Source organism: Jaculus jaculus, chromosome 11 (genome assembly GCF_020740685.1).
Source record: "Jaculus jaculus isolate mJacJac1 chromosome 11, mJacJac1.mat.Y.cur, whole genome shotgun sequence".
Classification (NCBI taxonomy): domain Eukaryota; kingdom Metazoa; phylum Chordata; class Mammalia; order Rodentia; family Dipodidae; genus Jaculus; species Jaculus jaculus.
In genome coordinates this window covers 23,866,815-23,890,991 of record NC_059112.1, presented here as the reverse complement: position 1 = coordinate 23,890,991, position 24,177 = coordinate 23,866,815, and the positions used below count along the sequence as shown (strand labels likewise).

Sequence of the window (24,177 nt, the reverse complement as noted above, 5' to 3'; positions counted from 1 at the left end):
CCAAAGGACCCAGGTTTGTTTCCGCAGAACCCACATAAGCCAGATACATGAGGTGGTGCAGGCATCTGGAGTTCGCTTGCAGTGGCTGGAGGCCCTGATGAGTCCATTCTCTCCCTCCCTCCCTCCTTCCTTCCCTCCCTCCCTCTCTCTCTCTCTCTCTCTCTCTCTCTCTCATAAATAATTTTAAGAGAAGAGAACAAGAACCCATGTGGCAGTAGGGACCAGGGACTGGATCAGGATGAGGGAAGCGCACCAGAATATGCAGGTTCAAGGAGTGGTCAGGCAGCCTAGAGCCACAATTTTTTTTAAAAGATTTTATTATTTTTATTTATTTACTAGAGAAATACAGAGAGAGAGAGAGAGAGAGGAGAGTGAGAATGGGCACACCAGGGTCTCTATACTGCACATGAACTTCAGACTTGCATCACCATGTTCATCTGCCTTACATGGGACCTGGAGAATTGAACCAGGGCCCTTAGGCTTCACAGGCAAGCACCTTAACCACTAAGCCATCTCTCCAGCCCTACAATTTTAAAAAAAATTTTACTTATTTATTTTTAATTAATTTATTTGAAGAGAGAAAGAGGCAGACAGAGAGAGAGAATAGGTGTGCCAGACAAACTCCAGACGCCTGTGTCACCTTGTGCATATGGCTTACGTGGGTTCTGGGGAATTGAACCTAGGTCCTTTGGCTTTGCAGGTAAGTGCCTTAACTGCTAAGCCATTTCTCCAGCCCCCCACATTTTTTTTAAACTTATTTAGGGGGAGAGAGAGAAAGGCAAATAGAGAGAAAGAATGGGCACGCAGGATTTCCAGCCACTGCAAGTGAACTCCAGATGCATGTGCCACCTGTGCAACTGGCTTACGTGGGTACTGGGGAATCGAACCTGGGTCCTTAGGCTTCGCAGGCAAGTGCCCTAACTGCTAAGCCATCTCTCCAGCCCCCACATTTTTTTGGTTAGTCTTTCTACCTCCATTCAAGTCCCCCCCAGCCCTGCTCCACTCCCAGGAGTCCCCTTTCTAGTTCATGACATGCAGGTATCACCCTTCCTCCCTTCTTCAAGACCTTTTCACCCCCTGTCCTTCCCTACCTGGTTTGATGACCTGTACCTACACACACACCCACAAATATCCACCCATACAACCCAAAAGCTAGAATCTGCACATGAGAGAGAACGTGTAGTGTTTGTCTTTCTCAATCTGGACTACCTGACAATATAATGATTTCCAGAGCCATGCATTTTCCTACAAGTTTCCTAATTTTGGACTGGGAAGACGGTTCACAACATTATAGATGCTTGCTCATAAAGCATGCCTGTCTAGATTCAATTCCCAAGCCACCCACATAAGCCAGATGCAGAAAGTGATACATGCATCTGTCTGGTGTTTGTTGGCAGAGGCAAGGAGGCCTGGGCATGCCAAATACACACATGTATGCTCATAAATAAAAAATAAAATAAAATAAATGTTTATCCAATGCAATTTTCATAAGTTCATTTTTCCTTATGGCTGAATCAAATTTCATTCCATATATGTACCAGATTTTCATTATCTATTCACCTGTTTACAGACATCTAGGCTGATTCCATTGCCATAGCTCCGTCATATGCTAGAGTCCTCATGGGTATATATATCCAGCTCCATTTTCAGTTTTTGTGAGAAACAGCTCCACTGATTTCTCTAATGGCGGTACCAGTTTCTGTTCCCACAAGCAGTGAGTAAGAGTTCCTCTTTCCTCATAACCTCACCAGCATTTGGGTTTTGTGGGGAGGAGGCACAGCACACGCAAGCGCGTGTGTGCGTGCATGTGCATATGTGTGTGTGTGTGCGTGCTCACATGCACACCAGAGGTAGATGTTGGATGTCCTCCTCAGCTGCTTTCCACCTTACTTCTTTTTTTTTTAATATTTTTTGTTCATTTTTTATTTATTTATTTGCGAGCGACAGACACAGGGAGAAAGACAGATAGAGGGAGAGAGAGAGAATGGGCGCGCCAGGGCTTCCAGCCTCTGCAAACGAACTCCAGACGCGTGCGCCCCCTTGTGCATCTGGCTAACGTGGGACCTGGGGAACCGAGCCTCGAACCGGGGTCCTTAGGCTTCACAGGCAAGCGCTTAACTGCTAGGCCATCTCTCCAGCCCTCCACCTTACTTCTTAAGGCAGAATCTCACACTGAACCTAGAGCTCACTGATTTGACTAGACTAGGTGGCCAGCAAGCCCTGGGGATCCCCCCGTCGCCACCTGTTCAGCACTAGATTTGCAGGCTCAGGCCATAGCAATTGGATCTAATGTAGGCTCTGAGAAATGAGCTTACGATGCTATGTGTACACGGCAGGATTGTACCAAAAAAGTCATCTCCCCATCCGGTCATTTGTTGTTTCTTTTTTTCTGTTTCAATGGTAGTCACTGTGATTGGGTAAAGATAGAATTTCAAAGTAACTTTTAATCTTTATTTCCCTTGTGCATATGGATGTTGTGCACTTAAAAAATATATTTACAGGCTGGAGATATGGCTTAGCAGTTAAGGCACTTGCCTACAAAGCCAAAGGAGCCAAGTTTGATTCCCCAGGACCCACATAAGCCAGATACACAAAGGGGCACATTCTGGAGTTCATTTGCAGTGGATGAAGGCCCTGGCATGCCCATTTTCTCTCTCCCTCTTCTTCCCTCAAATAAATAAGTAAAAATTAAAAATATATATTTACTGGCAATTTTTGTTTCTTCTCTTAAGAACTGTCTGCTCCATTCATTGTTCTATGTATTGGATTGGCAGTTTGGTTTTTCATGGGGTTTGGGTTTTTTTTTAATTTTTTGGCATTTAATCATTGCAATTCTTTGTAATATTCTAGTTATTAACCATGATCTAAAATATAGCTGGCAAAGGTATATATATACATACATACATACATACACATATATACATACATACATATATACATAGATACACACACACACACACACACACACACACACACACACACATACACATAGTTTTGTTTTTCAAGGTAGGGTCTTGCTCTAGTCCAGAATGACCTGAAATTCAGTATGTAGTCTCCAGGTCAGCATAAAGAAAATACAAAACAATCAAATCATGAGAAACTGCATTGACCATATCTATTATTTCTATATACACAGGATCAAAATACCTCACAGAAGAATTTTAACTGGTGCCAGAGGGCTGAGAACATCATGGTGGAGGGAGCATGTGCAGCAAGAGGGTGATCATCTCATGGAAGACAAGAAGCAGCAAGAGATCCACAGGAAGGGACCAAGTATCATCCCCAAATGATCTACTACCTCCCAGCTCCTAAAGTGCACAGAATCTCCCAAAACAGCACTACCGCTGGAGACCACAAGGTTCACATATGCGTCTATGGGTGACATTTCAGACTCAAACCACAAAATTACCTACAAGAAAGTAATCACAACAAATCAATAAGTAACAATGAGCAAGGAAAGTCAGGCACTATTCAAGAAGAAAACAAAGGTAAAAATAGTCAAGCCCATGAGTTTAATGCCTAATTATTTAAATCTTACATATGCCTACATATGTAATACAAGAGAGTCTTTTGTCCAATTACAAAGACAAAATACATTAAGTCCAATATGAAAAAACTATATATAATACCAGTTTGTTTAGTGAAAAGAATGATTTCTAAGTAAGAACCATAAAACCCAAGCTTCAAGAAAGCCAACAAAGTGAAGTTGGTTATTTGAGATACACTGAATTGATAAATCTTTATCTAGGCAAAGAGACAGAAAACGGAAATAAAAAAATAAGGCATGATGAGGCTGTAGAGATGGCTTAGCAGTTAAGTGCTTGCCTGTGAAGCCTAAGGACCCTGGTTCGAAGCTTGATTCCCCAGGACCCACATTAGCCAGATGCATAAGGGGGTGCACGCGTCTGGAGTTCATTTGCAGTAGCTGGAGGCCCTGGCATGCCCATTCTCATTCTCTCTCTGCCTCTTTCTCTCTCTGTCACTCTCAAATAAATAAGTAAAAATAAACATAAAAAAATAAGGCGTGAAAGAAAATGACTGATTGTATATGACGAACTATAAAACATGAACAGATTTCCAAATAATAAGGTCATTAACTTATGACCAAAAACGTTACAACAAATGAAAGCCTGAAACTATATGACTTCGATGAATAAATTCTACCAAACATTCAAAGAATACCAATCCTTCCCAAATTATTTCAAGGTACTAAAGAGGAACACTTCCAAACTCATCCTGTAATAATTTCATTACCCCAATAATCTTTTATGAACAAATACACACATACTATATATATATATATATATTATAGCATAAGTGCATATATGTATGTGTGCATATATTATGCATATGTGTGTATGTATATGTATGTATGTATGTATGTGTGTGTGTATATACATACATACATACATATATATATATATATATATATATATATATATATATATGTATGTATATACACACACACACACACCTCCCAGGGACTTTATGCAAGTTAGGAAAGCACTCTGCAACTGAATTACACTTCCAGCCCTTCTTATTGATACAAAATATCCTTCACAAAATACCAGTGAAACTAGTTCAATAGTACATTAAGATTATACACTATGACCAAGGTGGACTAATTGCTAGAATGCAAAGATGGTTCAATATATGAATATCAACATAACATATTACATTAACAGGAAAAATATCTCACATGATCACCTTGATTGATGCAGAAAAGAAGCTGAGAAAATTCAACCACTTTCCGTTAAAAAAAAATTTGCTCAATGAAGTGAGTACAGAAGTAAGTTACCTCCATATAATAGAGTCATACATAAAAATGCCACAGTTAGCAGCACACTCAGTGATGTATGAATAGAAGCTCTTCATCTGTGCTCAGGAAGAAAACAAAAATATTGCTTTAACCACTTCTTTCAGCAGATCATTACATGTCTAATACCAAGCAATTAGGCAAGAAAAAAAAAAAAAAAAACAGAAGCGCCAAACTGGTGAGAAGTGTCTTGACCCTATTTGCAAATGTTATGATCCTACAAACAGGAAATCCTAAGGATTCTACGCATATACATACTGGGGAAAAAATATATTAGAAAAGTGAATCAGCAAACTGGCAGAATACAAAAATCGGGCCACAAATGTCAGTTGTACTTGTATAAAATAATAATAAGGGAATGAAGATATCAAACCCATTTACAGTAGTGTGAAAAAGAATAACATATTTAGGAATAAACTTAAAGTAAAAGGCCAAGTGCAGTGGCGCACACCTTTAATCCCAGCACTTGAGAGGCAGAGGTAGGAGGATCACTGTGAGTTCAAGGCCAGCCTGAGACTACATAGTGAATTCAAGGTGAACCTGAGCTAGACTGAGACCCTACCTCAAAAAACAAAAAGAGAGAAAAAAAAAAAAACTAAAAAGCTTGTATTCTACAAACAATTAAAACATGGTCCAGGGCTAGAGAGATGGCTTAGCAGTTAAGCGCTTGCCTGTGAAGCCTAAGGACCCCGGTTTGAGGCTTGGTTCCCCAGGTCCCATGTTAGCCAGATGCACAAGAGGGCGCACGCATCTGGAGTTCGTTTGCAGAGGCTGGAAGCCCTGGCGCGCCCATTCTCTCTCTCTCCCTCTATCTGTCTTTCTTTCTGTGTCTGTCGCTCTCAAATAAATAAAAATTTTAAAAAAATGTTAAAAAAAAAACCAAACATGGTCCAAAGGGGGCTGTAGAGATGGCTTAATGGTTAAGGCAGTTGCCTGCAAAGCCAAAGGACCTAGGTTCAATTCTCGAGGACCCACGTTAGACAGAGGCATGAAGTGGCACATGTGTCTGGAGTTCATTTGCAACAGCTGGAGGCCCTGGTATGTCCATTCTCTCCCACCCTTCTCTCTGAAATAAATAAATTTTTTAAATCATGGTTATAAAGTATTAAGAAAGAGTTAAATAAATATAATGGCAGCCTTAGGTCACAAATGAAAAGATCTCATATTGAAAATGACAATATTATATGATGCAATGTATGAATTCAATGAAATCTCTTAAAATTCTTTTTTTTTTTTTTGCAGAAATTGAGAAATCTATATAAGTTCTCTCCTTTAATAAATGTGAAGGCTATCAATAGTCCCTTATAGTTGACTTATAAGTGAACGTATTTCACATGGCAAATCACAGGCTGCTTTATCTATATGGATACAGGGGGATTCTACATTGTAAACAGATTAATATTCAAGGCTACAATGGGTCAAATTCACAAATTTTGCATGAGACAATCACAGAGACTTCTTGAGCTTATTCTGCTACAAGCTGAGTACAAGTGAACCCCTGAGCTCCAAAGTCACACCAACATATAACAGCACAGAATTAAATAATGGGCAGAATGGCCTTTATACAATAATGGATACCTGGGTTTCTACCAAACACCATCAACCATAAACCAAGGCAGTATAAAAATGAGAGTCACCATCACCAGTCACACAAGCAAACCCAGGCCCCAATGATATTAAATACTTTAAGGAATTAATATAAATTCATACAAGTCTTGATTACAAAGACCCTAAATAATATGTTAAAGTGAAACTTTTTTTTTTTTTTTGCTGGATAAGGAAATGAGGACCTCAGAAGTAAGTGCCTGATATCATAAGTCACATAAGAAGATGGCAAAACCAGAGCTTTGTGTTCAAACTCTCCATTTTTCCTGACTTCCCCAAAAGACAATGAGCTAGAATCCAGGAATGCTGCTTTTCCTGCTCATGTAAGTCCTCACGGCATGGTTTCTTGAAGAGCATTAGCATATTAGTGTATGTCCACTTCGGCTAAATCAATTTAATTCTGTCCTAGGAAAGACTGACGTAGGAAGCTCCTATTTTTTTTTTTTTTATTAAGTAGAAACTTTGTACAAATGTATTCTATGTTGGTATCATCATTCTCAGGCTAGACTTTTTGACAGTCGATGGCTGTTGCCATCTCCTCCATGTAGAAAGGGGTCTCCCTGCGGGACACAGACTTACTGAATAGTGGATCATCCTTGGATAAGAAATGAGAATCAGCAAGGAGAGACTTGGCAGGGAGATGGGAAACCTCCTTCGCCCCCATGCCCTGGCCTCAATCTCTTTGCCATCTGTATTCTACATCTAGACGTTCTGACTGTCACTTCTGTACGTGGAGCCCGGACAGCCAAGCTTTGTAAGGGACGCACAGAGGATAGATGTAGCCAGCCATGTCTAACAGTCAATTTTATAGGACTTCTCCAAATTTTGTTCCATCATAAACCCAATGGGAACTGATGGCGTGTTTCCAGACGAAGACTAGAATGAAACAGGGGAACGTGGAGTCCCCAGAACACTGGCGGCCTCAAAGGGAAGGGAATCCTTTGGAACAGGTGCCAAAGCACAGACAACAGGCTCCCCTCATCACATGAGGGTGCTTCTTTTCCCGAAGGTCTCAAGGGAAGAACTTTCAGTCTTAACCATGAGATGCCATGGGTTTCCTTGCAAGCCACCAGAGGCTAGTGAGACTTCTGGAAATTGACAAGACAGAGTGATGTTCAAGGTGGGTGGGGGAGGTGACATGCTGACCATCCACAATACTGACAGACCCAGTCAGAGCACTAGACACTGTGTATGAGCTATTTTTTTAAATATTTTTTTAAATTTTTTATTATTTATTTGAGGGCGACAGACACAGAGAGAAAGACAGATAGAGGGAGAGAGAGAGAATGGGCGCGCCAGGGCTTCCAGCCTCTGCAAACGAACTCCAGACGCGTGCGCCCCCTTGTGCATCTGGCTAATGTGGGACCTGGGGAACCGAGCCTCGAACCGGGGTCCTTAGGCTTCACAGGCAAGCGCTTAACCACTAAGCCATCTCTCCAGCCCTGTGTATGAGCTATTTTGAGTCCCACTCACAAAGCTCTTCCTCCTCAGTCTATCATCCACTTCTGGGCCTGGGAGACCACTAGCCTTTCTGTTACGTACCTGTAGCATTCATCCAAAATTTGGTGAATTTTTCACATCCCATTAATAAACCAGCAGTAGATATTAGTGGTTTCATTTTATAGGCTAGGAAATTGAGGCTCAGACAAAGGACTCATTCCCCGGTAGCCGCTCCAGGATTTTTTTTTTTTTTTTTTTTTTTTTTTTTTTTTTTTTTTTTTTGAGGTAGGGTCTCACTCTGGTCCTGCTGACCTGGAATTAACTGTGTAGTCTCAGGGTGGCCTTGAACTCACAGTGATCCTCCTACCTCTGCCTCCCAAGTGCTGGGATTAAAGGCGAGCGCCACCACACCCAGCCGCTCCAGGATTTAATTTCAACATCAACAACAGTTTACAATTATTTAGAAAATGCCCCACTATTCAGAACGTCTGCTTTCCTTTGAAAGATAATACTGCAGGGAACAAGTAAGTGATGTGAGCTCAAGGTAAATTCATCACTGTCTTGTATGATATGAAGATGGAAAATACTGATCAGAAGCACAATTTTACCTCAACACTAAAGTTCATACTGCAATTACTGTCAAGCATTATCCGAATTGTTCAAAAGCTGTTACCTAAGATGAAACACTATTTCGCATTTTCAAATCCACGTATATAACATATAAAGTCAATTTAACCCCATTTAAAAAAGAGAAAAACTGCGACATACATTCTATTAATGCCCTTGGAGTCACTACGTGAATATTTCACTTGACTAAAGTATTGCGACAATTTATATCTAAAGATAACATTGACATTAACATTCAGGGGAAAAGTTCAAACTTAACAATTTTCCCTCCGGGCTTAACTTTAAGCCTCACAAACCTTTGTTCTAAGAAATTATTTATTTTACTTTCTACTTAGAAATTAAATAAACATGCATTTGAATTAAATAATTGCTGCTATGGAACCATTACAAGTAAATTAAACCCAGCAGTAAGATTTTTCTGGAAAGCGATGTGAGGCCCTAAAAGCGACCCGTCATCCTAAATACCCTTGTGAGCCAGTAACCAATCGTAATTAAAGTACTTTTAAAAAATATTAATTTCTCTCTACAATCAACTCTTTTAAAATATTACTGTGCCTTTTTCCTTTTTCTACATTATAATATCAGACCTGAGTGTAATGTCATTGCACTGATAATACATTCCCATTAAGGTTATTCATCTAAGCCTGAATGCTATAAAGATTTCTTTTTTAAAAAGAAATAGGGGCTGGAGAGATGGCTTAGCGTTTAAGCGCTTGCCTGTGAAGCCTAAGGACCCTGGTTCGAGGCTCGGTTCCCCAGGTCCCACGTTAGCCAGATGCACAAGGGGGCGCACGCATCTGGAGTTCGTTTGCAAAGGCTGGAAGCCCTGGCGCGCCCATTCTCTCTCTCTCCCTCTATCTGTCTTTCTCTCTGTGTCTGTTGCTCTCAAATAAATAAATAAATAAATAATTGAAAAAAAAAATTAAAAAAAAAAAAAGAAAAGAAATAGAATGTGACAAAATTCCTTTGTTAGCACAGTGGTCATATCATGAAAACCAGGATGCTTCTGGTACTAAAGTTCTAAAAGAGGGCATTATCAAAGATGGCTTGGCGGTTAAGGTGCCTGCCTGAAAAACCTTAGGACCCAGGTTCGACTCCCCAGAATCCACATAAGCCAGACGCACAAGGTTATGCATGCTCATAAGGTCACACATGTGCACAAGGTGGTGCATGTGTCTGGAGTGCAACTGCAGTGGCTGGAGGCACCGGTATACCAATTCACTCCCTCCCTCCCTCTGTCCTTCACTAAAAAACAAAACAAACAACAACAACAACAACAAAAAACAACAGAAGAACAAACACAGCTAGAGGACTGTACCAGAAAACTGGTCTCTATATATACATATATAGGGGGTGGGGTATGTATGTATGTATGCATGCATGCATTCATTCATTCATTCATTCATTCATTCATTCATTCATTTATTTATTTATTTATTTATTTATTTAGAGGTGGGATCTCCATCTAGCCCAGGCTGACCTGGAAATCAGTCTGTACTCTCAAGGTGGCCTCGAACTCACAGCAATCCTCCAACTTCTGCCTCCCAAGTGCTGGGATTAAATAAATATTTTTTTCAACACTAACAATACACTTCCCTGACTAAGACACTGTGGCCTTTTGTGGGGGCATGACATGTCATAGGCCATATTATGCAACCAACCCTCTTTCCCCCTTGGGGTTACGGAGAGACCAACTGTGCCCTGCCTATCACTGAATTAACACCACCTTACAGAGCACCTGGCACAAAGCAGTCACTCAATAAATACCTGTTCGGAACATGAGCAAATGAGTGGCTGTTGTTAACTGGAGTTTTGTTCTTGACCCAAGTCCCTCAAGAGCTTGGCCCTATTGATTATTCTCCAACTAAAAGGCAGCCCCATTATAGCAGTGGCCTCGAGGCCAAGCAAAAACCTAGATCCAATCCCCAAGCACTGTAACCTGGAGCATGTGTCCTAATCACATTCAGTGCCTTTTTTTCTTAGTAATAAATTGTATACAGTTTGCAAGGTTTTGTGGTGTTTGTGAGACTTGAAAACACTTCACGCAAGGGCCACAGGAAACCTTGCTGAGTGAAATCATCCGCCACCGTTCTGTTCCTAGCTTCAGTCAAATTGTCATCATCAAGATCTAATTTGCCAAAACACATCCTCATTCAAGCAACAGACGTGCATCTAGGGCCACAATACGCAGCTGGGGTCAGCCCCCCCATCAACATCAAAGAAAGACTTAAGTATCTGCCTTTAAATACAAGAAAACAACAATTAGTTCACAAGGGAAAGGAAAATTATACAAGCCAATCTTATTTTCCTTAGGAAAGTATTAAAGGATTACCTGCTTAATGCCCACAGGGAGCTTTTTTTCCCAAGAATCACACAGTAGTGGAAGGCAGCCTGAAGGTGCTTTTTATACTCCACATTTTTTGACAGCTCCTGCTTTCCATGGTCAAGAATGCATAGCCAAGATTGCCTTTAAAGTGCCAAGCTAAGCTGCCACGAACTACGAGAGTAAGATTTTGTCTACACAGTGATTCCATCCGATGATGCCTGCTCTTCCAACAATCGGAGATGGGGGGAAAAAAAAATCTCAAAAGGGAAAAACATGACTTTCTGTGCAAATTTAAACTTGAGGGAGAAAACTGGCTGTTTGCTGCGTTGCAATGTTCTCTGAGCCACACTGTTGCCTCACCGTCTCCCTCCTCCTTCAGGCCCAACAGTGGCCGGTGGGAATACTAAGCTCTGTGGCTTCTATTTCTAGAACACCTGAACACTGTCTTCAGAGCCCGCAGAGCTATTTAGAGTTCCTTCCCTTCCTCTTTTCCAGTAACAGAAGCCCAGATAGGGACTCTCCTTAGGGGCTGGTTTCCTTTCTCAGCTTACTGCTGCTCCCCTGGGAGATGAAAGAACCCCCATTCCCAAAGCCCAAAAGCATCATTGATCTCCGTCGCGTTTTCCATCCACTTCAAGACCATCACGTCCTGCTCTGCTGCAGCGCTGGAGCCTGGAGGAGGAGGTGCCCACCTTACACTATCAGGGACTCTGGCTTTTAGAGAGCACGCGGTTATCCGATGATGAACATGGCATGATCCCACAGCAATAGGTGCTGTCACCTCTGTCCTCCCTACATAGCTCCCATGTAGATAAAGATTTTCAGGGCTGGAGAGATGGCTTAGCGGTTAAGGCGTTTGCTTGCAAAGCCAAAGGATCTCGGTTGATTCTCCAGGATCCACGTGAGCCAGATGCACAAGGGGGCACATGCATCTGGAGTTGGTTTGCAGCAGCTGGAAGCCCTAGGGCACCCGTTCTCATTCTCTCTCTCTCTCTCTCTCTCTCGCTCGCTCGCTCACTCGCTCGCTCTCGCTCTCTTTCTCCCTCCTCCCCCCCTCATGTACTCTCTTCTATCTCTTTCTGCTTACAAATAAATTAAAAAACAATTTAAGGGCTGGAGAGATGTTTTAGTGGTTAAAGAGCTTGCTTGAGAAGCCTAAGGAACCACGTTCAACTCTCCAGATCCCATGTAAGCCAAACACATAAAGGTGAGGAAAGAGCAAGGCTGAATACGCTCTCTAGCTGGCACAAGCATCTAGAGTGCAATTGCGGTGGCTGAGGCCCTGGTATTCCACTTCTCTCTCTCTTTCAAAAATAAAATAAAGGGCTGGAGGGCTGGCTTAGCGGTTAAGGCATTTGCCTGCAAAGCCAGAGGACCCAGGTTCGATTCCCCAGGACCCACATTAGCCAGATGCACAAGGGATGTATGCATCTGGAGTTTGTTTGCAGTGGCTGAAGGCCCTGGCATACCCATTCTCTCCCTCCCTCTCTCTCTCTCCCTCTTTCTCTGTCAAATAAATAAATAATAAAATATATTAAAAATCTTAAAAAAAAATAAAATAATAAAAAATGAAATAAAATCATTTAAAACCTAATGACCCAGGTTGGATTCCCTAGTACCCACATGAAGCCAGCTGTACAAAGTGGCATATGAATATGGAATTCACTTACATGGCTGGAGGCCCTGGTGTGCACATTCTCTCTGTCTGTCAATTTGCAAATAAATAAAATGATTTTAAAAAGTATAATAAATTATATTCCAAAGCTTCAAATGTTTCATAGTTCTACACTGGTAGAATCCCAACTTAGACACAGAAATATTAAGTCAGGTGGGTAGAAGTATGTAATACATACTCAGAATACACGGAAGAGACCGCAGAGCATGCAGTGTTGAACGTCATAGCTATCATCCAGTGAAATAATTCTGAACACACACTCAGCCCCATAAGCCCCCCAGTCTGTCCCTGTGGTTACCGTAAATGTAAACACTGGGGAGATAAAGAAAACAAATGCTACTCTCTGTTCGGATGAAAAACCTATGTAATTCACATAACTGTACTCCTCTCAGAAGGCCAAGATAGCTTTAAAGCAAACAAATGCTAAGATCCACTTGTTCTCTTTCATAAAAATGATGCTGTAGGGCTGGAGAGATGGCTTAGCCGTTAAGGCGCTTGCCTACAAAGCCTAAGAACCCAGTACTCATGTAAGCCAGATACACAAGGTGGAACATGTGTCTGGAGTTCGTCTGCAGTGGCTAGGGGCCCTGGCATGCTCATCCTTGCTCTCTATCTCCCTCTCTCCCTCTCCCTCTCCGTGTGTGTCTTTCACTCTCTCAAATAAATAAACAAAGTCTTTTTAAATGGGGCTGAAGAGATAGTTTAGTGGTTAAGGCACTTGCCTGCGAAGCCTAAGGACCCAGGATCTACTCCCCAGAACCTCTGTTAGCCAGATGCACAAAGGTGAGACAAATGCAAGGTCGCACATGCCCACTAGGTGGCGCAAGTGTCTGGAGTTCAGTGGTGGAGGCCCTGATGTGTCAATTCTCTCTCCCTCCCTCCCTCCCTCCCTCCCTCCCTCCCTCCCTCCCTCTCTCTCTCTCTCTCTCTCTCTCCCCCTCCCGTTCTGTCTAAAATAAGATTTAAATTTTTTTAAACCATCCTGTAAGCACTCATTAGCATGGATATTCATTACTCATTATGGCTTAGCAGAAAATATGGGTTCTTAAACAACGTGCAGCACACAGTACTTTTCTAGTATTAACGTAAACCCAAGTATCTTTGTGTTGAATAGGATAATAAAATACATTTGTTTTACTTCTCTTCAAACAAATCATGACTGATTTTTTTAAAGATGCATATCCATTTTCTTACAGTGACATGCCCAAGTTCCCAGAAATCTACCTCAAAACAAGGAAGACTTTGTGTTTTTTAAAAAGATTTCCATTTATTTATTAAGGGGTGAATGGATGCATACAAACTCCAGACCCATGACCATTTCGTGTACCGGGCTTTACATACAAACTGGGGACCCAAACCCAGGCTAGCAGGCTTTGCAAGCAAGTACCTGTAACCACTGGGTCATCTCCCCAGGCCAACCGTTTGTTTTGAGTTTGTTGCTGTTGTTTTGTGGCAGGACCGCTCTATGCAGCCCAAGTTGGTCTTGAACTCTGTAATCCTTCTGCCTTAGCCTCCTGAATTAGGGGATTTCAGCCATGCAGCATTATGCTCAGCTAAACAAAAAAGATAGAGAAATACATACATACGTGATTAAGACATGTTAACAACAGGAAGAGGTTAGAGAGAAGGGTTGGGGGGAGGTGTTTGGGGTGCCAAGTTTTCTTTAAAATGGCATGCCTGCTTTTTCCATAAGAAGCCAACAAACACTCAAGTATCCTTTATAGTTTCCAAATAACGCTCAGAAAGATTCTCAGAACTTCAATAAAATTCAAAAGCAACTTCTTCCTCTTTTCTTCCTTTACTTTAACGTCCACATAACTGGGTCATCGAGGCTAACACTTTTGCGTTACAGCCTTCTTTCGGTTGTTATTTTTGTTTTGCTTTTCTTTTTTAAAAAATTTTTAAAAATTATTTATTTATTTATTTGACAAAGAAAGAGGGAGAGGGAGAGAGAGAGAGAATGGGCACACCAGGACCTCCAGCCACTGCAGATGAACTCCAGACACATGTGCCCCCTTGTGCATCTGGTTAACGTGGATCCTGGGGAATTGAACCTCGGTCCTTTGGCTTTGCAGGAAAATACCTTAACTGCTAAGCCATCCCTCCAGCCCTTTAAATTTTTTTTTTAATTTATTTCTACTTATTTGAGAGTGAGACAGTGACAGAGGCAAATACACAGAGAGAATGGGCACACCAGGGCCTTCAACCATTGTAAACGAACTCCAGACACATGTGCCACCTTGTACATCTGGCTTACGTGGGTCCTGGAGAATAGAACCTGGGCAATTTTTGGCTTTGCAGGTAAGCACCTTAACCACTAAGCAATCTCTCCAGCCCTTGCTTTTCTTTTTAAACTATGAACATCCTTTCATGCATACAAATATCCATTATAACATCAACTCGAGTAAGCAGGGATCCTTTTGACTTGACTCCTCTGGTAACACAGGAGCTGCCGTTAGCTTGTCTTTATAAAGAAAACTACAGACGCCATGCCTCTACAAAATGGAAATATAGCGTAATTTAATTTTCACAGAAATATCACAATGTATCCCAAGAGGGAGATTTTAGATTTTAAAGAAATGCTCAATTATTTAAAAGCTAGTGTAAGTAGCTTTCTTGCTAAGGCTGCAGTGTTTCTAACCTAAACACCATGGCAAATATCTGGATCCAGACACCCTGAAAAATTCATCTTTTACTCTTTTCATGTACCTTCTGTGAATACATTGTTGTCCTCAATCAACATAATCCTCTTTCAAATATTATTCCAAGAAGGAATAAAAATAACCAAGGATTTCCTTTGTTTTAAGAAAACAAAATGCAAACAAATGAACTTCTATATTTTCTAAATTCCACTAACATTATTTCACTACTGAAAATACTTCACTATAACCAAAAAGTTGTTTTTGCTGAAAATTTTCAAAGTCCTTGCTTTCCAATCAATTTTATTTTAGAACCCTCCCCCAGAATTTATATCCACATGTATATGCAGTGCATATATATATATATATATATATATATATATATAGAGAGAGAGAGAGAGAGAGAGAGAGAGAGAAACATGTATACTTTTTTAATATAAATCTTTAAATCAGTTTCTTAATTGAAGACTCTTACCTTAGCATCATTAAATATAGTAAACAATTCAATTATAATTAAATTTTAGTAAACATAATAATCTATGCAATTTGATCTCATTGCTTATGTGTCTATAGGACTTCTAAAGTTCTTTTCTGTTGTTTTTTCCCAAAATAGGTTTTAACTAGCTCCTGTGTACTGTGAGAAGCAGAGAAGCTGTTTCACACAAGGTTATATGCAAGTTACAAAATTATCTAGTCACTTAATGGGGAAAGAGTTGCTATTATTAATGTTATTTCTGGAACATGCCAGAGAAGATACGTGTGTGCATTCATGCATGTGTGTGTGCACAGACATTCAGGCACGTGCCTGAGTCTTTTGTTTTGTATCCCTCATTACACAGGTATTTGGTCCCACTTTGAAACATCACCACAAAAAGCAGACTGGCCTGATTTTAAGGCCCATTTTGCCGTTTCAAAAAGATTAAGGAGTCGGGTGTGGTGGTGCACGCCTTTAATGCCAGCACTCAGGAGGTGAGGTAGGAGGATCGCTGTGAGTTCGAGGCCACCCTGAGACTACATAGTGAATTCCAGGTCAGCCTGGGCTAGAGTGAGCCCCTACCTTGAAACACCAAAAAAAAAAAAAAAAAAAAAAAAAGATTAAGGAATGAAATGGAACTTTCTGGTCCCAAACAGTTCTTTCAAAACAAAGCAAACACATTTATAATAGACATCTCAATTAAAATGTCAAGGTACCTTTAAAAAAGTTGTAAAACAGGAAAATGGAAAGATTCTTCAATTCTTCCAAGACCAAGTTACATGAAGAATTTATTAACAAGTGGGTCATGTCTCGCTTTCCTGTCCAGACAAGAGAGGAGCCAAGCACACTTCATTCCTGTTCTCGAGGTCCAGCACCAAATAACCCGTAAGTCCAAGGACTCAAGCAACAAGCAACTAGGCTCACGTTTCTTTCTTCTTCTTCTTTTTTTTTTTTTTTTTTGGTTTTTCGAGGGAGGGTCTCACTCTGGTCCAGGCTGACCTGGAATTAACTCTGTCATCTCAGGGTGGTCTCGAACTCACAGCGATCCTCCTACCTCTGCCTCCCGAGTGCTGGGATTAAAGGCGTGTGCCACCACACCCGGCTTCACTTTTCTGTCATACCATGTGTGGTAGTGTGAATATAAAATACCCCCATAGACTCATACGTTTAAATACTTGGTCCCCAGCTGCTGGGGGCACTGTTGGGGAAGACTGCAGAACCTTTAGAAGTTAGAACCTTGCTGGAAGACGTTTATCACTGGGTGCAGGCCGTGAGGTGTGAGCCCAGCCCCCCACGCTGTAATCTCCCCGCTTCCTGACTCTAGTCAGTGGTGGCATGCTTCTCACTGCTCGGCCATGACTTCGCCATGATGACCCTTCCCATCAAAGATGGCTTAGTGGGGGCTGGAGAGATGGCTTAGTGGTTAAACGCTTGCCTGTGAACCCTAAGGACCCCGGTTCGAGGCTCGGTTCCCCAGGTCCCACGTTAGCCAGATGCACAAGGGGGCGCACGCATCTGGCGTTCATTTGCAGTGGCTGGAGGCCCTGGCACGCCCATTCTCTCTATATATATATCTGCCTCTTTCTCTCTCTGTCTGTCGCTCTCAAATAAATAAATAAATAAAAATTTTTAAAAAAAAAAAAAAAGATGGCTTAGCGGTTAAGGCGTTTGCCTGCAAAGCCAAAGGACCTCTGTTCGATTCTCAAGGACCCACATAAGCCAGATACATAAGGTGGCGCATGTGTCTGGAGTTCTTTTGCAGTGGCTGGAGGCCCTGGTGTGCCCTTTCTCTCTCTCTCTTTCTCTGCCTCTTTCCCTCTCTTGGTCTCTCAAATAAATAAAATTAAAAAAAAAACACCTGTGAGCCAGCCGGGCATGGTGGCGCACGCCAGAGGTAGGAGGATCACTGTGAGTTCAAGGCCACCCTGAGACTACATAGTGAATGCCAGGTCAGCCTGGGCTAGAGTGAAACCCTACCACGAAAAACCATTAAAAACAAAACAAAACAAAAAAAAAAAAACTGTGAGCCAAATTAAACCATTTCCCATCCACAAGCTGCTTCTGGTAGGGAATTGTGTTCCCCCAACCAGAAAGTGACTGATACGCCACGTCTTACCATCTTATCACATACCATTCATTAAGCCAGGAACAAGAGCAGAAAAGCCACAGACCAATAACAGTTAACTTTCTAAGAGAACTATTATAGAATTCAAAAATGTAAGTTAAAAATTACTCACTTTTCCCAGATCTTTGGTACAAAGGTCAGAAGGCAAGCTCTCTTCTCCCCCCCCGCCGGTTAATTAATCAACACAGGAAAGTCAGGCAGCCCAAGTATACCTAGAAAATGTGGAAAGACAAAAATATAAAATGCAAAGTCAGATGAGAAATGAAAGCTCCAACTATCCCATTGCTATTCACAGTATCTGTAGCATAATTAAAATAAAGATTTCATTGGAACGCCTGACTTACGAGAAGCGCAGGCCAGTTTTTGCTCACAGTATACTAGCAAGGCCTTCTAAATTGAGGTGGCATTTTGATCTGCCACCTTATTAAAGTTCCTAAAGTAAGATTCTTGCAAGGCTTCTTCACAACCATGTTAAAAAAAAAAAATGGGGCTGGAGAGATGGCTTAGCGGTTAAGCGCTTGCCTGTGAAGCCTAAGGACCCCGGTTCGAGGCTCGGTTCCCCAGGTCCCACATTAGCCAGATGCACAAGGGGGCGCACGCGTCTGGAGTTCACTTGCAGAGGCTGGAAGCCCTGGCGCGCCCATTCTCTCTCTCCCTCTATCTGTCTTTCTCTCTGTGTCTGTCACTCTCAAATAAATAAATAAATAATGGACAAAAAATATTTTTTAAAAATGGGGTTGGAGAGATGGTTTAGAGGTTAAGCGCTTGCCTGTGAAGCCTAAGGACCCCAGTTTGAGGCTCGATTCCCCATGACCCACGTAAGCCAGATGCACAAGGTGGTGCATGCAACTGGAGTTCATTTGCAGTGGCTGAAGGCCCTGATGCACCCATTCTTTCTCTCTCTTCTCTCTCTATTGCTCTGAAATAAATAGAAATAAAAACAAAAAATTTTTTAATGTCTTTCTCTCAAGGAGTGATGTAAAATAAACCGGTGGAGGAGCTGTACTTCTAATTATATTGTGCCTGGAGCAGCAGAAAGGTCTGAGATCACTGGGGCCAGGGGCCCGCCCCTTCAAATATGCGCTCAACTCATGAACACAGGTGATTGTAAACAGGCAGCGACCACCTAAAGAAAGTGATCGAAAGTGATCCAGTGACTTCTAAGGTGCCTGGAGTAGAGCAGACTTCATTTTTTTGCAGGGAGAAATGGAAAATGATAGTCTTAATTTTTTTTTCTCTCTCTCCTAAGGAAACTGAAAACCTAAGAATCCTGCCCAATGACTAAACCTCACTTAGCACATAAGTCACCCTCTTTTTCAATTATACAGATGGATACAATGGTAGGAACTCTTTTGTAAGATGATCTAGTTTGCACAGATTAAGCAGATACCACAGGTAACTTATCACCTAAAATCTGGACACCTCTCAGGCTCTCACATTCAAAGCCTTGCATTAAATGGATTTTTATTTTTTATTTTATTTTATTTTTTTAGTTTTTAGTTTTAGTTTTTAGTTTTTCGAGGTAGGGTCTCACTCTAGCTGAGGCTGACCTGGAATTCACTATGCAGTCTCAGGGTGGCCTCGAACTCACGGTGATCCACGTACCTCTGCCTCCTAAATGCTGGGATTAAAGGCATGCGCCACCACGCCCAGCTAGATGGATTTTTAAGAAGCGTCATAAACTCATTTCCAAGCCACAAGATGTTGACAAGTCAGTCAGTAAGGAAGAAATGGGAAGCACTGTTATAGGAAACTCAACCCCATAAACACCAGTAAGCATCACGTTTTCATGTTTTATATTTATTTATTAGAGAGAGATAATGAATGTGCACACCTGGGTCCTTAGGTTTCGCAGGCAAGTGTCTTAACGGCTAAAGCCATCTCTTCAGCCCAAGCATTACTTTTTATTACTATGGTTATTTTTCCAACATTTATATGCTGCTTATTATGGTGCCAAATTGTTCTTTGGGTTTTACTGTATTAACTGAATTGCATCTGTCAACTATGCCCTTAACATCACTGTCTCCTGCAGGACCCTGGGCTCTGCTACAACACTGGTGTGCTCCAGGAGAACTGGTTACGCGCAGCTGCTTTCATTGACTTCAATGACTTCACTGCAAGAAATTGCAGACAGGGGCTGGAGAGATGGCTTAGCGGTTAAGCGCTTGCCTGTGAAGCCTAAGGACCCCGGTTCGAGGCTCGGTTCCCCAGGTCCCACGTTAGCCAGATGCACAAGGGGGCGCACGCGTCTGGAGTTCGTTTGCAGAGGCTGGAAGCCCTGGCGTGCCCATTCTCTCTCTCTCCCTCTATCTGTCTTTCTCTCTGTGTCTGTCGCTCTCAAATAAATAAATAATAAATAATTAAAAAAAAAAAAAGAAATTGCAGACAGCACAGAAGACTGTACAAAGGCAGAACTCAACAGTAAAAGGAAATTCAGAACTCACGCAGCCTCAGATATCTATCAGCCGTCCAGTTCCCCATATGGGCTAAGATTCACACTTATCCATACCTGGAATCTCAACTCTCCATCCAAGTTCAGATAACATATCTTCCCCCAGTTCACAATAATTCACAAGCACAACTTTTCAAGATACCAGTTCACAACAAATGTCAGTTAAGGTCTCATATGTATTGCATTATTTATGTATTTCTTACCCATTTGCTTAAAATTGCACTATAATTTTCATTTGCATTCTCACCTTTTTTTTTAAATTTGTTTTTTATTTGAAAGCAACAGACAGAGAAAGAGAGAGAGAGAGAGTGGGCACGCCAGGGCCTCCAGCCACTGCAAATGAACTCCAGATGCATGCGCCCCCTTGTGCATCTGGCTAACGTGGGTCCTGAGGAATCCAGCCTTGAACCGGGGTCCTTAGGCTTCACAAGCAAGCACTTAACCGCTAAGCCATCTCTCCAGCCCCACCTTTTTATTTTTTTTTTTTAACTGTGCAGCTGATAAGTTTTCCAGAGCTAGATCCTAACTCCATAAGCATCATGAGGCTTACTACATGACTTTGCAGTGTGATGGATTTTAGAGCCAATCACACACTAACAAGTGTTTATATGAATGCTTATGTTGGGATTAAAATGTGATTTGCATATTTTATCTTTCTTGAAGAGAACAGCAACACAATGTACTACAAAGCTAAAAGATTCCAATGCACTATGTTTACAGATACCAAGAATGAACACTTCAGGGTCATTCAGGTATGTGATAAATGTACTCATGAGAAGTTCCCTAATAATGCTAGACAGTGCAATATTCTGAACAGAGAAGTGTGATGGTATAATAGACTCCTGTAGATGAGAAAGCTCAACAGTAAGTGCTGGAGAGGAAAAACCAAATGGAATTACTTTTTTTTTTAATTTTTTTAAATTTATTTATTTGAGAGCGACAGACACAGAGAGAAAGACAGATAGAGGGAGAGAGAGAGAATGGGCGCGCCAGGGCTTCCAGCCTCTGCAAACGAACTCCAGACGTGTGCGCCCCCTTGTGCATCTGGCTAACGTGGGACCTGGGGAATCGAGCCTCGAACCAGGGTCCTTAGGCTTCACAGGCAAGCGCTTAACCGCTAAGCCATCTCTCCAGCCCCCGGAATTACTTTTATTCCTCACAATCAATATGTATTTTTAAAAAAGCGTTTTTATTTATTTATGAGGTGGGAAAGAGAGACAGAGAGACTCAGAATGGACACAACAGGGCCTCTTGCTACTGCACATGAGTTCCAGGTGCAGGCAACCCTTTGTGCATCTGGCTTTCTGTGGATTATGTGGATACTGGGGGAACTGAAACTGGGACTGTAGGGTTTGCAAGCAAGCACCTTTAACCACTGAGTCATTGCCCCAGCCCCATATTACATTCTTTAAAGAATGACTTTTCTTGTTAAGAAGTATTTTTTTGGCTGTATTTTTAAATTTTTTTTTTAATGAGAGAGAGAGAATGGGAACTCCAGGGTCTCCAGCCACTGCAATTGAACTCCAGACTCATGTGCCCCTCTGTGCGCTATGCAATCGTGCATGCTTTTGTCACTGTGCATCTGGCTTACGTGAGGCCTGGAGAGTCGACCATGAGTCCTTAGGCTTTGCAGGCAAGTACCTTACCAGCCCCAACAGTATCTTTTAATTTAATTATTTATGAGAGTGAGTGTGGGAGGGGGAGCAGGCCAGGGCTTCTTGCCCCTGCAAATAAACTCCAGACACATGTCTACTTTGTGCATCATCTGAGTACTGGAGAATCACATGTGGGTGGTCAAGCTTTGCAAACAAGTGCCTTTATAACCCCTGAACCATCTCCCCAGCCCCTAAATTTTCTTTTTAATTTTTTTTTATTTTTTTTGTTTATTTTTATTTATTTGATAGTGACAGAGAGAGAAAGAGGCAGATAGGGAAAGAAGAGAGAGAATGGGTGCGCCAGGGCCTCCAGCCACTGCAAACGAGCTCCAGGCTAACGTGGGACCCGGGGAATCGAGCCTCGAACCGGGATCCTTAGGCTTCACAGGCAAGCGCTTAACTGCTAAGCCATCTCTCCAGCCCATCTTTTTAAATTTTTAACATATGCATAAAAATACGTACGAAGATGTTTTAAGTAATACTCTTCACAACTTAAAACTGCGAATATCCAAACGTGGGTAAGGTCTCCCCCCCCCCCCAATGTGGAAAATGTTTAATAGACAGGGAAAACGGTCTCCAGCAGCATTCATTACTGGGCAAGAAGGCAAGAGAGCGGTCTGGGCACACACTGTGCCCTTTCTGTTTCTAGTGTCCGTATCTAGAAGAACCATTAGAAGAAAAAAAAGATGCCAACATTTGAAAAGCTGTTAACTACAGATGGCATACTTACAAGAGAGTGATTTTGACTTCCTTGAAATGTGCACTTGGTGAGGAAAAGTCTCTTTTCACCCCCACACTAACTTCCCATGAGAACCAGCACAGGAACAGTGAGTGCACACAGCTTCCTCCTTTATACCAAGTCTAGCCACGGGCCAAGGTGCTGTTTTTTTTTCAGGTATTATCTGTCTCACACATCAAGATCAAATATGGCTCCAACAACGATGCTTAATTTGCTTGTCTTGATTGGTCGAGGCAGGGTCTCACCGTAACCCGGGCGGAGCTGGAAATCTCTCTGTAGCCCAGGCTGGCCTCAAACTCAATTTGATCTCAGCCTGGGATTATTGGTATGATCCTCCCCCCATCTGCCACCTGGCTATCATTTGCTTTTCCTGGCTAAAACACTCGTGCATTTAAGTACAATCCAGATGAAAGCTTCTTAATTACCTAACTGCATCCAGGCTGTCTGGTGTCTGAAAGAAATTTCATTCTTAATAAGAAAGTGTATTTGGATAGAGCACTTTTCAAGTAAGATTATGGTCAGACAAATGCAGGGGAAGCATGGATTTTGACATGAGGGAAAGCTTCTAACTGAGGGAGTTCAAGTAGAAAGAAAGAAAAGACGGGCTGGAGAGATGGCTCAGTGGATAAAGCACTTGCTTGCGAAGCCTAAGGACCTAGGTTTGACTCCTCAGAACCCATGTAAGCCAGATGCACATGGTGGTGCATGTGTCTGGAGTTCATTTGCAGAGGCTAGAGACCCTGGCACACCCATTCTCTCTCTGTCTCTCTTTAATATATAAATAAAAATCTTTTTTAAATTTCAAAACAAAAAGAAAGTAAGAAGCGAGAAATCAACCTTTTTTAACATCTAGGCGAAGTTGCTATGTTCAGTTTTTTTAATATGTCAATTTATTATTTATTTGCAAGCAGAGAGGGAGAGACAGAACGGTCATACCAGCATCTCTTACCACTGCAAATTAACCCTAGACACATGCACCACTTTGTACATCTGGCTTTACATGAGTCCTGAAGAATCCAACCTGGGCCATTTGGCTTTGCAAGCAAGTGCCTTAACCACTGGGCAATCTCACCAGCCTGGTTTTTTTTTTTTCTTTTTTCTTTTTAAAGTACTTATTTGCAAGCAGAGAGAAAAAGGATGAGAAAAGGCACAACAGGGCTTAATGTTGCTATAATCAAACTCCAGACACATATGCCATATTGTGTATCTGACTTTACGTGTCCTGGCGAATCAAGCCCACACCGTCAGGCTTTGCAAGCAAGTGCCTTTAACCACTGAACCATCTCCCCAGCACTGATTTTTTTCTTTCTCTGAAACTAGCCTCACTATGTAGCCCCAGCTGGCCTTGAACTTATGATCCTCTGGGCCTCAGGCTCCCAAGTGTCTGTATTACACAGGCACATGACTCTGTGCCTATGTAAGTTAACATGAAAATAAGCCATTTGCTCTAAATGGTGACTCTTTAGTCATGGGTGTTATCAGTTTAATAGCACACAGTGGCCTTATCTAAGAAATGGATATGGAAGGTGCACAGCCAATTAAGGGCCAAGCTAGGACAATGTGGCCACTGCCTGCCAGCATGTGCTCACTTGTTCCTGGCGAG

General features: G+C 41.9%; 1 protein-coding gene across 10 annotated transcripts in view; it reads right to left on the bottom strand.

Moving 5' to 3' along the window:
• Apbb2 (amyloid beta precursor protein binding family B member 2) overlaps window positions 1-24,177 on the bottom strand; it is a 363,904-nt gene that overhangs the window by 289,028 nt on the left and 50,699 nt on the right. For all 10 annotated transcript variants that reach the window (XM_045161203.1, XM_045161206.1, XM_045161207.1 and 7 more), the window contains one exon: window positions 17,841-17,940. The gene's annotated coding sequence lies outside the window, so the exon portion shown is untranslated. The remainder of the gene's footprint in view (window positions 1-17,840; window positions 17,941-24,177) is intronic.